Here is a 14,068-nt window from a genome sequence, read left to right as displayed (position 1 = left end):
ATAATTCGTCTGCTATATTTTGCTAACTCTTGATTCACCTAAATCTATTCTTACCCTGCTAACCAAATTTAAACAACGTCTTCCAGTGCAAACCAACCTTCTACAATAGAGATGCCTTAGTCTTGTTCTGTTCTCATGCATCCGATATACGCCAAAGCACAAGGAAATTCCTTGCTCATGTGAACTTTGAAGTAAATATTATACATAACAATAAATTATCAATATAGCCATGATTATTGATCTTATTGGGTGGAAAGGTTCTTAAAGGAATTAAACTAGATTCTTTATTTACTAAGATCTAAGATAGTACTACAATCTGAAGTAGTTGCAAAGATGTGAAAATTACAATAACAGAACAGCCAAGAAGCAGAATTAAGAATCTGAAAAAGTGGCGGCAGCAGCACCAGGAATGTGAAGTGAAAGAAATTATTGGTTCAGAAGTGGAGAAAGTAACTGTCCTAGTCTATACTTCAGGACTTTTGAGCTCTTGTGTTTCTTCCAGAAGGTAGAAGAAAAATGGAATGGACAGAATGGTAGGCATCCATGACAATACTATTAGCCTTCCTGAATGAATACATCAAGATGATGGATTAGATGGAAGTGATGGGCTAGTGGTGGACTGGTCTCTGCCAGGTCCATAGGTCAGAATGAGGCATGGCAACCTGAACAGCAGTCATACCTAGCTGAGATACAACTCATCAGGGTAATTTCTGTCACACATCTGTAGAAGTTAAAGTGAATCCTCAGAAAAATCTCTCAGATCCCCAAGAACATGGGTACACTAGCAAGCTTTCTTGAACACTCTGTCCGTATGGAGGGAATCAGAAAGGGTTGCTGGTGATATGGATATACTTCAGAACTTGAGCTGCAGCCATCTGTCAACAAAGCTGTAATCAATATGAAAACATGCTGGTACATATTCTAACATTTGAGGCAATTGAGGGCAAAATATAGTGCAAGGGAGTTAGCATTCTCTGTTAACTTACTTTTCAATATGCAGATTCTGGGAAAGAAGCGGGGAAATTCTATATTGTCTGAAAGTCTAGTGTTGAAAGTCCTACATTCTGGTTGCTGTTAGAGCCACTTGTCAGTAGTTATTGAGGCATGGAAACAGAAAACCTACAGCACAATACAGGCTCTTCAGCCCACAAATCTGTGCCAAACATCTCTTTACCTTAGAAATTACCTACAGTTACCCATAGCCCTCTATTTTTCTAAGCTCCATGTACCTATCCAGGAGTCTCTTGAAAGACCCTATCATATCTGCCTCCACCACCATCGCTGGCAGCCCATTCCACGCACTTACTACTCTCAGCATAAAACAAACTTACCCCTGACATCTCCTCTGTACCTACTTCCAAACACCTTAAAACTGTGCCCTCTCGTGCTAGCCATTTCAGCCCTGAGAAAAAGCCACTGACTATCCACGTGATCAGTGCATCTCATCATCTTATACACCTCTGTCAGGTCACCTCTCATCCTCCATCACTCCAAGGAGAAAAGGCCAAGTTCACTCAACCTATTCTCATAAGGCATGCCCCCCAATCCAGGCAACATCCTTGTAAATCTCCTCAGCACCCTTTCTATGGTTTCCACGTCCTTCCTGTAGTGAGGCGACCAGAACTGAGCACAGTACTCCAAGTGGGGTCTGACCAGTGTCCTATATAGCTACAACATTACCTCTTGGCTCCTAAACTCAATCTCACGATTGATGAAGGCCGATGCACTGTATGCCTTCTTAACCACAGAGTCAACCTGCACAACAGCTTTGAGTGTCCTATGGACTTAGACCCCAAGTCTTACAATTAATACTATATTCTACCATTATATTTGACCTACCAAAATGAACCACCTCACACTTATCTGGGTTGAACTCCATCTGTCACTTCTCAGCCCAGTTTTGTATCCTATCAATGTCCCACTGTAACTTCTGACAGCCCTCTACACTATCCACAACACCCCGAACCTTAGTGTCATCAGCAAATTTACTAACCCATCCCTCCACTTTCTCATCCAGGTTATTTATAAAAATCACGAGGTGTAGGGGTCCCAAAACAGATCGCCGAGGCACACTACTGGTCACCGACCTCCGTGCAGAACATGACCCATCTACAACCACTCTTTGTCTTCTGTGGCCAAGCCAATTCTGGATCCACAAAGCAATGTCCCCTTGGATCCCATGCCTCCTTACTTTCTCAATAAGCCTTGTGTTGGTGCGTGGCCAAGTGGTTGTTCGTCTAGTGATTTGAAGGTCGCTAGTTCGAGCCTTGGCTGAGGCAGCGTGTGTGTCCTTGAGCAAGGCACTTAACCACACATTGCTCTGCGATGACACCGGTGCCAAGCTGTATAGGTCCTAATGCCCTTCTCTTGGACAACATCGGTGGCATGGAGAGGAGAGCCTTGCAGCATGAGCAACTGCTGGTCTTCCATACAACCTAGCCCAGGCCTGCGCCCTAGAAACCTTCTAAGGCACAAATCCATGGTCTCACGAGACTAACGGATGCCTATAAAGCCTTGCGTGGGGTACTTTAGCAAATGCTTTGCTGAAATCCATATGCACTACATCTACTGCTCTACCTCCATCAATGTGTTTAGTCACATGCTCAAACAATTAAAACTGCCTTTGACAAAGCCATGCTGACTATTCCTGATCATATTATGCCTTTCCAAATGTTCATAAATCCTGCCTCTCAGGATCTTTTCCATCAACTTACCAACCACTGAAGTAAGACTCACTGGTCTATAATTTTCTGGGCTATCTCTACTCCATTTCTTGAATAAGGTAACAACATCTGCAACCCTCCAATTCTCCAGAACCTCTCCCTTCCCCATTGATGATGCAAAGATCATTGCCAGAGGCTCAGCAGTTTCCTCCCTTGCCTCCCATAGTAGCCTGGGGTACATCTCATCTGGTCCCAGTGACTGATCCAATTTGATGCTTTCCAAAAGCTCCAGCACATCCTCTTTCTTAATATTTACACGCTCAAGCTTTTCAGTCCACTGTAAGTCATCCCTACAACCGCCAAGATCCTTTTCCATAGTGAATACTGAAGTAAAGTACTCATTAAGAACCTCTACTGTCTCCTCCAGTTCCATACACACTTTTCCACTGTCACACTTGATTGGCCCTATTCTCTCACATCTTATCCTCTTGCTCTTCACATACTTGTAGAATGCCTTGGGGTTTTCCTTAATCCTCTCTGCCAAGGCCTTCTCATGGCCCCTTCTGGCTCTCCTAATTTCATTCTTAAGCTCCTTCCTGCTAGCCTTATAATCTTCTAGATCTCTATCATTACCTGGTTTTTTGAAACTTACGTAAGCTCTTCTTTTCTTCTTGACTAGATTCACAACAGCCTTTGTACACCACAGTTCCTGTACCCTACCATCATTTCCCTGTCTCATTGGAATGTACCTTTGCAGAACTCCACACAAATATCCCCTGAACATTTGCCATATTTCTTCTGTACATTTCCCTGAGAATATCTGTTCCCACTTTATACTTCCACGTTCCTGCCTGATAGCCTCATATTTCCCCTTACTCCAATTAAGCGCTTTCCTAACTTGTCTGTTCCTATCCCTCTCCATTGCTATTGTAAAGGAGATAGAATTGTGATCACTATCTTCAAAATGCTCCCCCACTGAGAGATCTGACACTTGACCAGGTTCATTTCCCAATTCCAGATCAAGTACAGCCTTTCCTCTTGTAGGCTTATCTACATATTGTGTCAAGAAACCTTTCTGAACACATCTAACAAACTCCACCCCATCTAAACACCTTGCTTGGAGATGCCAATCAATATTTGGGAAATAAAAATCTCCCACCACAGCAACCCTGTTATCATTACACTTTTCCAGAAACTGCCTCCCTATCTGCTCCTCGATGTCCCTGTTACTATTGGGAGGTCTATAACAAAACACCCAGTTGACCCCTTCCTGTTCTTAACTTCCACCCACAGAGACTCTGCAGACAATCCCTCCATGACTTCCTCCTTTGCTGCAGCAATGACACCAGCTCTGATCAAGAGTGCCATGTCCCCACCTCTTTTCCCTCCCTCCCTGTCCTTTCTAAAACATCTAAAGCCTGGCACTTGATGTAACCATTCCTGCCCCTGAGCCATCCAAGTCTCTGTAATGGCCACAACATCATAGCTCCAAGTACTGATCAACGCTGTAAGCTCATCCACTATGTTCATAATACTCCCTGCATTAAAATAGACACATCTCAAACCATTGGTCTGAGCACGTCCCTTCTTTAGGGACTGTCTATCCTCCCTCTCGCACTGTCTCCAAGCTTTCTCTATTTGTGATCCAACTGTCTCTTACTCCGTCTCTTCAGTTCGGTTCACAGGCTGGACTCTACTTTTTTTTGTGGACTGGATGATGAAGGTTTTCTTAAAGCAGATGGGGAATATATGAGTAGCAGTGAGAGATTGAAGATGCTAGCAACAGATTGGCCAGTTTCTTAATCATATCATTTACAATCTCCTTTAAAAACTGCTTTGCCATTATCCCGACATTGAAAGTGTTGGGTCAACAACAGCATCCAAAACTCTTTTGAAATCTCTCCCTGCCCATTGGTTACATACTTCACGCTCATGTTTTTATCCTTTTTACAAGACTCCACACTTGTTAACATCAAAGTCACTTTGCTATTTACTGGTATTCTCGGGAGTTATTTGATAGTTGTGGGGTTAATTCATTTCTATCGAGATTCAGTAATTTGCCTTAACTTTGGAAAAGCAACTACCCTTCAGAGCACCAGAATGAGGTTACAATTTCAATGTTGTCATTGCTTTTAACCTGATTACTGACTTGGTTCCAACTCATTCAATTATGAGCAGTTTTCTGTTCTGCTCAATAGTAAGTAAATAAAGAATCTAGTTTAGTTCCTTTAAGAACCTTTCCACCCAATAAGATCAAGCAAGAATCAAAGTAATGGCCTGAATTGGAAAGGACAGCAGAATAATATACTTTGCTGCTCTATCCCCTGCTGTTATTTCTGAACATTGTTCTATTCTTTGCCTTTCAGCTTGGTTGTGAAGGTTTGCAGTCTTGATAGTTTGCCACTTGCACAGATCTTTCCTATTAATTTCTGTGGTATTAAATTCCTGTCTGTAGCAAGCTGTTCCATTTAATAAACACTTTTCTTCCCACCTGCAGTGCACCCCTGGTAATCCAAAGTGAACTTGTACGCCTTGCCCCTTAACACTTATTAGAGAGTGACCCATGTTCAGACAACAAAAGGTGCGGAATGCGGTGAAGGTCTATTCTTAGGAGGTGAGCATAAAATAACGAGCATTTTTACTTCAATGTCAGGTGCATTTCTTGGTTTTCCAACGTGGAATACAATTGGCAGCTCTCAAAGAATTCTGTGTGCTTTAATCAAACAGAGTGCTGTAGTTTACAGATTAGTTTAACAAACACTCACCCCTCGAGATCAATTTTTGGCAAAAGGAAGGATGTACTTATACTCACATATTTGCATCTGTGTGAAGTAATTTCTGATGCAAAGCAATGCAAAAGGGATAAGTTTAACACAGGAATCAACTCCCGCAGGAATTTCATCAGGGAAACCATTTCACACCATTTGGGCTGAAATATTGCATATAGCATCTAATTCAAGCATAGTTTGATGTGAAGTTCTCAAAGTGCATCTTAATGGCACTTCCCCAATTTCCTGAAGCCTTCTGTAACACGTCTATTGAGAAAGGATCAGTCTATTTAAAATTCACCAAGAGCTAAGGTTTGTACAGTGCAGGCCATTAGTATATGATTTGCAACTTGGATATAACTCATTTCTTGAGGCTATGAATTGAGCTTTTAATCCAGAGCATTATAAATGAGCTGTTGTCTATACAGCCAAGATTTAAGTAACAGAAATAAGTACAAACAAATGTATTACAGCCAGTGAAATATCCTTGAAAATGTATCCACTGTCACAATATAGGACAGAGACCAACTAATTTGTATGCAATAATCTTACTCATACAGCAATATGATACTGACTATTTAATTTCCTCTACAGAGTTTGGTAGATATTGGATCATTCGCATAACCATTTCACATGGTAACTCTTGTCCTCTGCCTGCTTCTCCCATAACCGTATTCAATGGCTCATTCTCTTTAACATTACTGGCAACCTCTCATGAACAGCAATTGGACAATGACCTGAAATCGTCCTGTAATGTTAAATAAGTGATGAATGTTACTGTACAATTCCCTTGCAAGGGAAAGTGGCACTTCTGACAGTGTAGTCCTCACTCGGTACAGCACTAAAATAATATCTTAGATGTATGTGTCCGACTCTCCAGAGTGGGACTTGGACTCGCAGCTTTCTGACTTGTATGCAAGATTGTCAACACTTGCACTATAGCCAACGGTGACTATAGCATCTGCGATGCATGAGAAATATAGGGCCTATAATCAGTATCACAAGACCTCCTTTCTTCTCTGCATTAAAGATTTGGGGAAAGAGCTGCAAACCCTCTGGGTCTTGGTATCTATTCCATGGAGGCATGGAGTGTGATGGCATTCTCCATGCAACACTTCTTTGAAGCATTCTTGTGAACATCAGCGCTCCTGAGTTTGCGCAATCCATCTTTGGATCCACCCGGAAAACATTCTTCTACATCTTTCACTGGGACATCCAACAATTAAAATTCAATTATTTTCCATTGTTTGCTCTCAATTTATTAACCTTGGTCCTCTCCACTCTCAACTCCAGAATCAACTTCCTGTATTACAGTTCTTGTTTCTCCCCTTTCCTCCCCACCCTTTCAATAGTACTGGCAATTGAACCAATCATTACAGCTTGTTCCCACCATCCTGGTCACAGCGGATATCTGATCAGGGCACTGGTCCTCCTGAACTTTGCTTTAGAACAACAGGTCATCAAATGGGAAATGTGTGCAACTGAACTTACTGTAGGGAGCAGTAACCACAAGAAGCATAGACTCCCCACTAGTACATTTATTGAGATACCCTGGTAAAACCGGGCCAATCTGCTTTTAAAAAAATCCTTCATTTGCTGTTTTGATACTTTACATTAAATAAATTTTACAAACTTTTCAATATGAAATCAAGTACATTTTTTACAATGATAAATCCATTTTCAACATGACTACTAAAAGAGTAACTAGCTTTTTTTGAAAAAAGAAATTTGTTTACTATTGTCTTCTGGAGGACACTGGATCCTGGAGTTGAAAATGTACCAATTAATCTCATCAACATTGACCCTTGCTTACCCTGTTGTCGAGGGCTGTACATCAGAATGGAACAGGTGGAGTTGTACTTGACTGATTGTCATCCAACTGAATGTACCATATGATACATCACACACCGCACCCCCCCCCCCACCGACCCCAGGCCAGTCCTAGGACAACAGTGCATGTGTTCATCCATTCATTATTCTTCCATTTACTCATTGTGAAACAGCAACTTTAAAAATAGAAACCTAGGGAATAAAAACAACCTTTACCACAGCCACTAGAAACTCACTGTTGTTGCTCATCATCACTTAATTGTACAAGCTTCTTGCAGCTCTGTGATTTACTATGCTGCTTCCAAGATTTCATCTTTGTGGGAGCATGGTACACTGAATGTAGCAGAAGATATCCCAATCAAATACTTAGTGCTTACTCCAGTACATTGGGTTCCCCCAATTCATTTATTGCATACATAGAAAGACTGAACCATGGAAACAACTAAATCAAATAAAGGATGGAAGGTAGAACTAAATGACAATTCTACAATTACAAAAGAACACAATAGTGCTCACCTTCACTCTTTCCAATACATTTGATGACTGACTAAATACAATTACCAATTTACATCTATATCATGAAAAAATGGCAAATTACACCAGAATATTCATTCTTTGTGGGACAGTTACACATATCTGTGCTAATCTCCCATCACTATCAAGTAACTCAGCTTGTCAATATGCATCTCACAAAACAAAAAAAAAGTCACAGATCTACTTTCATTTCATGCTCGCGGCCTGCTACACAGCTTACCAAGGGCAAGGAATCTAATTACTTAGGTACTGGTAGGCTATTTGAAAGAAGCAAATCAGTAACTAAACTCAAACCTCTAATTTCCAGAGAAGACAGGCAAAATAAATAAAAGGAACCCTCGGTGAATTTTATATTCCAATTTCATTGAGTTCATTTGGTACCCACTGGCTTTCTGGCGTGAATATGATTCTTAAACCAAATTAAGATTTCAGTTTTCAAATTTAATTTTCTAACAGTTCACTGAAAGTTAACATTTCCTAGCCTGATCATTAGAATACATTCATATGTTGGTTAGGTTAAGATTGGCTTTCTACAATATTTTGGTTACAATTTATGTAACATTATAAAAAGTAACCTTTTGACAATAACCTTACAGCATCTCCAGGCTGTACATGCCTTCAGTGCAGTGACTTGCTAGCTCTCTGTGGTTCACTTCAAAAGGTAAAAAGAACTTCAATATTTTTAAAAAAAATAATCTACAGGAGTGTATTCCACTGTCTTCCTGGTTTGAGAATGAGGTCACAGAAACATGCTACTTTAAATAGAATAATTTCAGCAAAGTTGAATTCATTAGCAATCACAAATTGCAGCTCAGCCAATGAAAATACGCCAGAAATAATCCTGCTGAGCCATTTGTTAAGCTGCTAATGAAGCACTTAATAAGCTAAAATCTATAAAGCGTTGCTAATGCTACCATGTAGTGCGTATGGATCTGTTGTGCTCCCACCACCACACCCCCACCAAAACCTTTGGGTGGCTCAGCCGACAGTGTGAGGAATTCAGCATACCTAGAAGGCACCTGCTTTGCTACTTAACCCTATGCTGTAACAGTAGTTTTTTTGTGTGAGCAAGCAATACAGCCCATTAAAAGTAGAGTTTCATATTTGTCATTAGATCTAGTTTATCAGCAGTTCTGAGATACAGAATTATTGCAGGTTTGTAAACTGGTGATGATAGCATATGATAGATCATGATATATCTCAACATATGTCAACTGGTAAAAGAGGGCTGCTTCATGCATTTAAAGAAAAACTGGAATCTGGCTGCGCCATTTGGATTTAGGATGACTTCAAATCTTGTTTATGATTACTATAAGAAACTTCATCCCTTTGTCCCAAAGTAATAGTGACAAGAGATTAAACTGAGGACAAAGAAAAACATTACATTTCACTTTCCTTTTTCCCCCTTATTTCCTTTCAAAAGTACTGCACATGAAAATATCAGCAAAATGTGTTTAGCATTTTACAATCAGCACTATAACCCATATTCTGCATTATCTCATGGCTCGATATCTCATGTGCAGTTACCTCTAAAAACCAGCATGAAATCAGGAATCATTCAATAAGGTCACACATTTATGCACACATTATTTAAACACATAATTTAATGGTCTCTGAAAGACCAATGAAGAATTCAAAGAAGTGCAGATGATAAGCAGTTTATTGTTACAGTTGCAGGAACAAAGTTAACAAGCAGCAATCAGTTCCTATAGAATCACAAACACAAGAAAATCTGTGGATACTGGATGCTGGAAATCCAAAGCAACACACTCAAAATGCTGGAGGAACTCAGCAGGACGGGCAGCATCTACAGAAAAAAAATAAATAGTGGACATTTCAGCCCAAACCCCTTCATCAGAAACCGGTTCCTGTGTTCTTTTCAGTCATTGCAACCTGAAGAAACATATGGTGCTCCATTATCTTAGATGATATTGTAGAATTTTTACTGGTAGTATTTTGATCCTATGCACTTTGTCTTCCACAAAGCAATGTATTTCTAATCAGTTTGAGGTTTTCATGTGAAGACACGCTGTGGGTATGCCTGATTCATGCTACATTTCTATCATGGCTATCCAATTGTAGTAATTACAGATCACTTTTGTATCATGATTGCTTAAGATTTTCTGTAGGCTACATGATACATTGTGTATTTGTCTCAGATGTTTCAATACCAATATCCACCTACTCATAACACTCTTTATACTTCCAGGCATTCTTCTTGTAGGGTTTAGTTCACTTTCCACATGACCTCTCTTTTCTAGTATTGTATTTCCAGAACTGAGTGGGTTAGATAAATCTTTGCCTTAGGAAGTACTTGGGAATTTCCCCTTAACTGCATTTTAACAAGGTCACAATGGACGATAGAGAAACTTTCCAAAACCTATCAGTTACCACTGAAAAAAGTTATTTTCAAAATGAGGTAACCTAGGGAGGAGTACCGGAGAGAAACAGTGATCATTCCTTTCTCAGTGTGTTGCCTCAGTCAGCAGAGCCTATAAGTATGAGAGTTCAATCCCCAAATCATTATCAGATATAAAATATAAATCTAAAAGCTGCTACTGGTCAACCAGTATTATTAACGTAAAAGTTTTCTTTTGGTAAAACCAATGGGATTCTGAAAAAAATCTTACATCATAGCATATGAAAAATTGGCCTTGAATGGTGATACACGAGGAATTCTGCAGATGCTGGAAATTCAAGCAACACACTTCAAAGTTGCTGGTGAACGCAGCAGGCCAGGCAACAGCTCTAGGAAGAGGTACAGTCGACATTTTGGGCCGAGACCCTTCGTCAGGACTAACTGAAGGAAGAGCTAGTAAGAGATTTGAAAGTGGGAGGGGGAAGGGGAGATCCAAAATGATAGGAGAAGACAGGAGGGGGAGGGATGGAGCCAAGGGCTGGACAGGTGATTGGCAAAAGGGATATGAGAGGATCATGGGACAGGAGGCCCGGGGAGAAGGACAAGGGGAGGGGGGGAAAACCCAGAGGATGAGCGAGGGGTATAGTCAGAGGGACAGAGGGAGAAAAAAGAGAGAGAAAGAAAGAATGTGTGTATATAAATAGATAATGGATGGGGTACGAGGGGGAGGTGGGGCACTAGCGGAGGTTAGAGAAGTCAATGTTCATGCCATCAGGTTGGAGGCTACCCAGACGAAATATAAGGTGTTGTTCCTCCAACCTGAGTGTGGCTTCATCTTTACAGTAGAGGAGGCCGTGGATGGACAAGTCAGAATGGGAATGGGACGTGGAATTAAAATGTGTGGCCACTGGGAGATCCTGCTTTCTCTGGCGGACAGAGCGTAGGTGTTCAGCAAAATGATCTCCCAGTCTGCGTCGGGTCTTGCCAATATATAGAAGGCCACACCGGGAGCACCGGATGCAGTATATCACCCCAGCTGACTCACAGGTGAAGTGTCGCCTCACCTGGAAGGTGGCTTAGAGTAGGCCTTGAATAACTCAGGGACAGCATGAATAGGGTGGACAGAAAGGTCTACTTCTGTACTTGTAGGGCTCTATCACACATTGTATGGACCACCTATGCCCCAAGTATTAACCTGCACTTTCTGGAACATACTTGGAGGTTAATAAGTGGCTAGATAAGCATGCTTTACATTACATCCTTCACAAGCGTGATGATGTGGAAGAAGGACAATCACTGAAAGTGGCAAAGCTGCAAAGAATGTTGAGTGACTACAGTCAAAATCAGGTAATTAATTACAATTAATTATGAAGCTCATGGTTAAATGCAGCAAGATTGAGATCTAGCTTCAGGTATGAGGAATAAATAGGGATTAGAAGACACTTTACTTAGAAGGCCTTTACTTCATACACTGAAAGATTTTTTTCCCATTCATATGGGATTCTTGAAAAAGAGAATAGGGTAAAAATGCTTGAAATGGAACCATTCACCGAAGCAATACTCCGATTAGTGAAATAGGTCCAAGTGTTTAGATAATATTGGCAGATTTATTTATGGTGTGGGAAAATTGGTGTACCATTTAACAGAGTAATAGGAAAGCTATAAAATCACATCAACCATGGGCCATCAGAGGATATGGAAAGTCACATTTGGAATCCTTCACCTACTGGGAGGAATAATTAGTGACTATATCATTCTTGAACGTTCTATTAGAGCATCACAACTTCAGTGCATTTCGGGATTTCATGGTGAAATTGTAGACTCTGCAATGATCATAGTTAATCCATTCTTCCAAGTCTATCACTGGGACATCCAAGAAATAATATGCAATTATTTTTCATTGTTTGCTGTCAATTTATTATCCTTGGTCCTCTCCACTCCCAACTCCAGAATCATCCTCTTGCATTATTCCTCTTGTTTCTCCTCTTTCCTCCCTACCCATTCAATAGTACTGGTGCATGAACCAATCGTGACACCTTGTTCCCACAATCCTGGTCACAGCAGAGATTTGATCAGGAGACTGGTCCTCCTGAACTTTGCTTTAGAACAGCAGATCATCAAATGGGAAATGTGTGCAACTGAAGTTACCGTAAGGAGCAGTAACCACAAGAATCATAGACTCCCCATTAGTACATTCATTGATGTACCCTGGCAAAACTGGGCCAAGCTGTTTAAAAAAAAATCCTTCATTCGCTGTTTTGATATGGTGATAGCCAGTCCAAGTTACATAACACTACAGATTTAACATTTGATTGTGTTTGTGGGATCACTATAGCATTGGAAAGATGAGGGAATTTAATTGAGTATAGAGCATTACTTTAAAGACAGTATATGGACTAGTAGCAGATCCAGAGCTCTAATACTGACTCCTGGATACATGACAATGAATGGTATAATGGAACTTGGCATGGTTCCCTGTTATTGCAATATCTTCTGTCCACAGCACAAGAATTTAGAAAGACAAATTGAAAACAGCAGAAGCCTTCACTAAACTAGATCAGTTCTCATGTTTATGCCTAGTTCAATATTGGTGAAAAATATCAACACTGCTTGACAATTAACACCCAGAAGATGACCTAGCTGTGTGGCAAACTAGTGTGTAGGGCGAAATGAGTAAGATGCTGCAAGGGTCCACTGCTATTTAACTTTATAATTACAACAATAATTGTGGAAAGAAACTTACAGGAATTTGAAGAAGTGTTTATAAAAATGCAGTAATACGAGGTGTGATTGATAATTTCGTGGCCTAAGGTAGAAGGAGTCAATTTTAGAAAACCTAGCACATTTAGTTTTCAACATAGTCCACCCCTACATTTACACACTTAGTCCAGCAGCCGTGGAGCATACAGATCTTGGACCGCCAGAAAGTGCCCACAGCATAGGTGATTGATAAGTTTGTGGTCTAAGGTAGAAGGAGATGAGTTGTACAGCTCTTGTTACATGCACATGCAGTTCAGCTCTTTGAGTGATTATGAAGAAAGTTTGAAGTTAATAACTCATCTCCTTCTACCTTAGGCCACGAACTTATCAATTACCCCATGCCGTGGGCACTTTCTGGAGGTCCAAGATCCGTATGCTCCACGACTGCTGGACTAAGTGTGTAAATGTAGGAGGGGACTATTTTGAAAACTAAATGTGCTAGGTTTTCTAAAATTGACTCCTTCTACTTTAGGCCACAAACTTATCAATCAGCCCTTGTATAATGCAAAACTTAAATGTAGCTGCTCTTTGATGCAAATGATGGCAAGTTAAAGTAGCAGCCTGGTAAACAGAAAATGGAGTCAGTCAACAGAATTGGAAAACCCTCTGCTCATGTTTGGGTTTGATTCAGTGCTATTCCAGATTTTTACCAGGTCTTGCCACAAACCTGACTTCTGTGTAGTTTGCACGCTCTCCCTGGGACTATGTAGGTTTCCTCGGGGTTCTCCTGTTTCCGCTCCCAAGGATGTGTGAGTTGCTAGGCTAGTTGTCCACTTTAAATTGTCCCTGGTGTATAGGTGAGTGGCAGAATCAGGGGATAGTGATAACAATGTGGGAGAATAAAAACAAAGTAAGTATGCTATTACTGTAAATGGTACCAGAGTATTTAGAGTTTACAGGAAACGATGTGAAAAACAAAAAAAATCCAGTAACCAGCATTTCTGTGGGCAAAATTGCCTAGATAATGAGAGAGGTCAGGGGAGAATGGGAGGACTGGTTCAAGCTGACAGGAAAGTGACTGGAACTCAAATACCCAGTGGACTGCAGAACAACATCTCTGAAGGCACAGCACGTCGAACCGTAACTGTGGAGTGGATGGGTTACAGCAGCAGAAGACCACAAACATACCCTCAATGGCCACTTTATTATGCATA

Source organism: Mobula birostris, chromosome 15 (genome assembly GCF_030028105.1).
Source record: "Mobula birostris isolate sMobBir1 chromosome 15, sMobBir1.hap1, whole genome shotgun sequence".
Taxonomy (NCBI): domain Eukaryota; kingdom Metazoa; phylum Chordata; class Chondrichthyes; order Myliobatiformes; family Myliobatidae; genus Mobula; species Mobula birostris.
Note: the sequence above shows the minus strand (reverse complement) of the source record.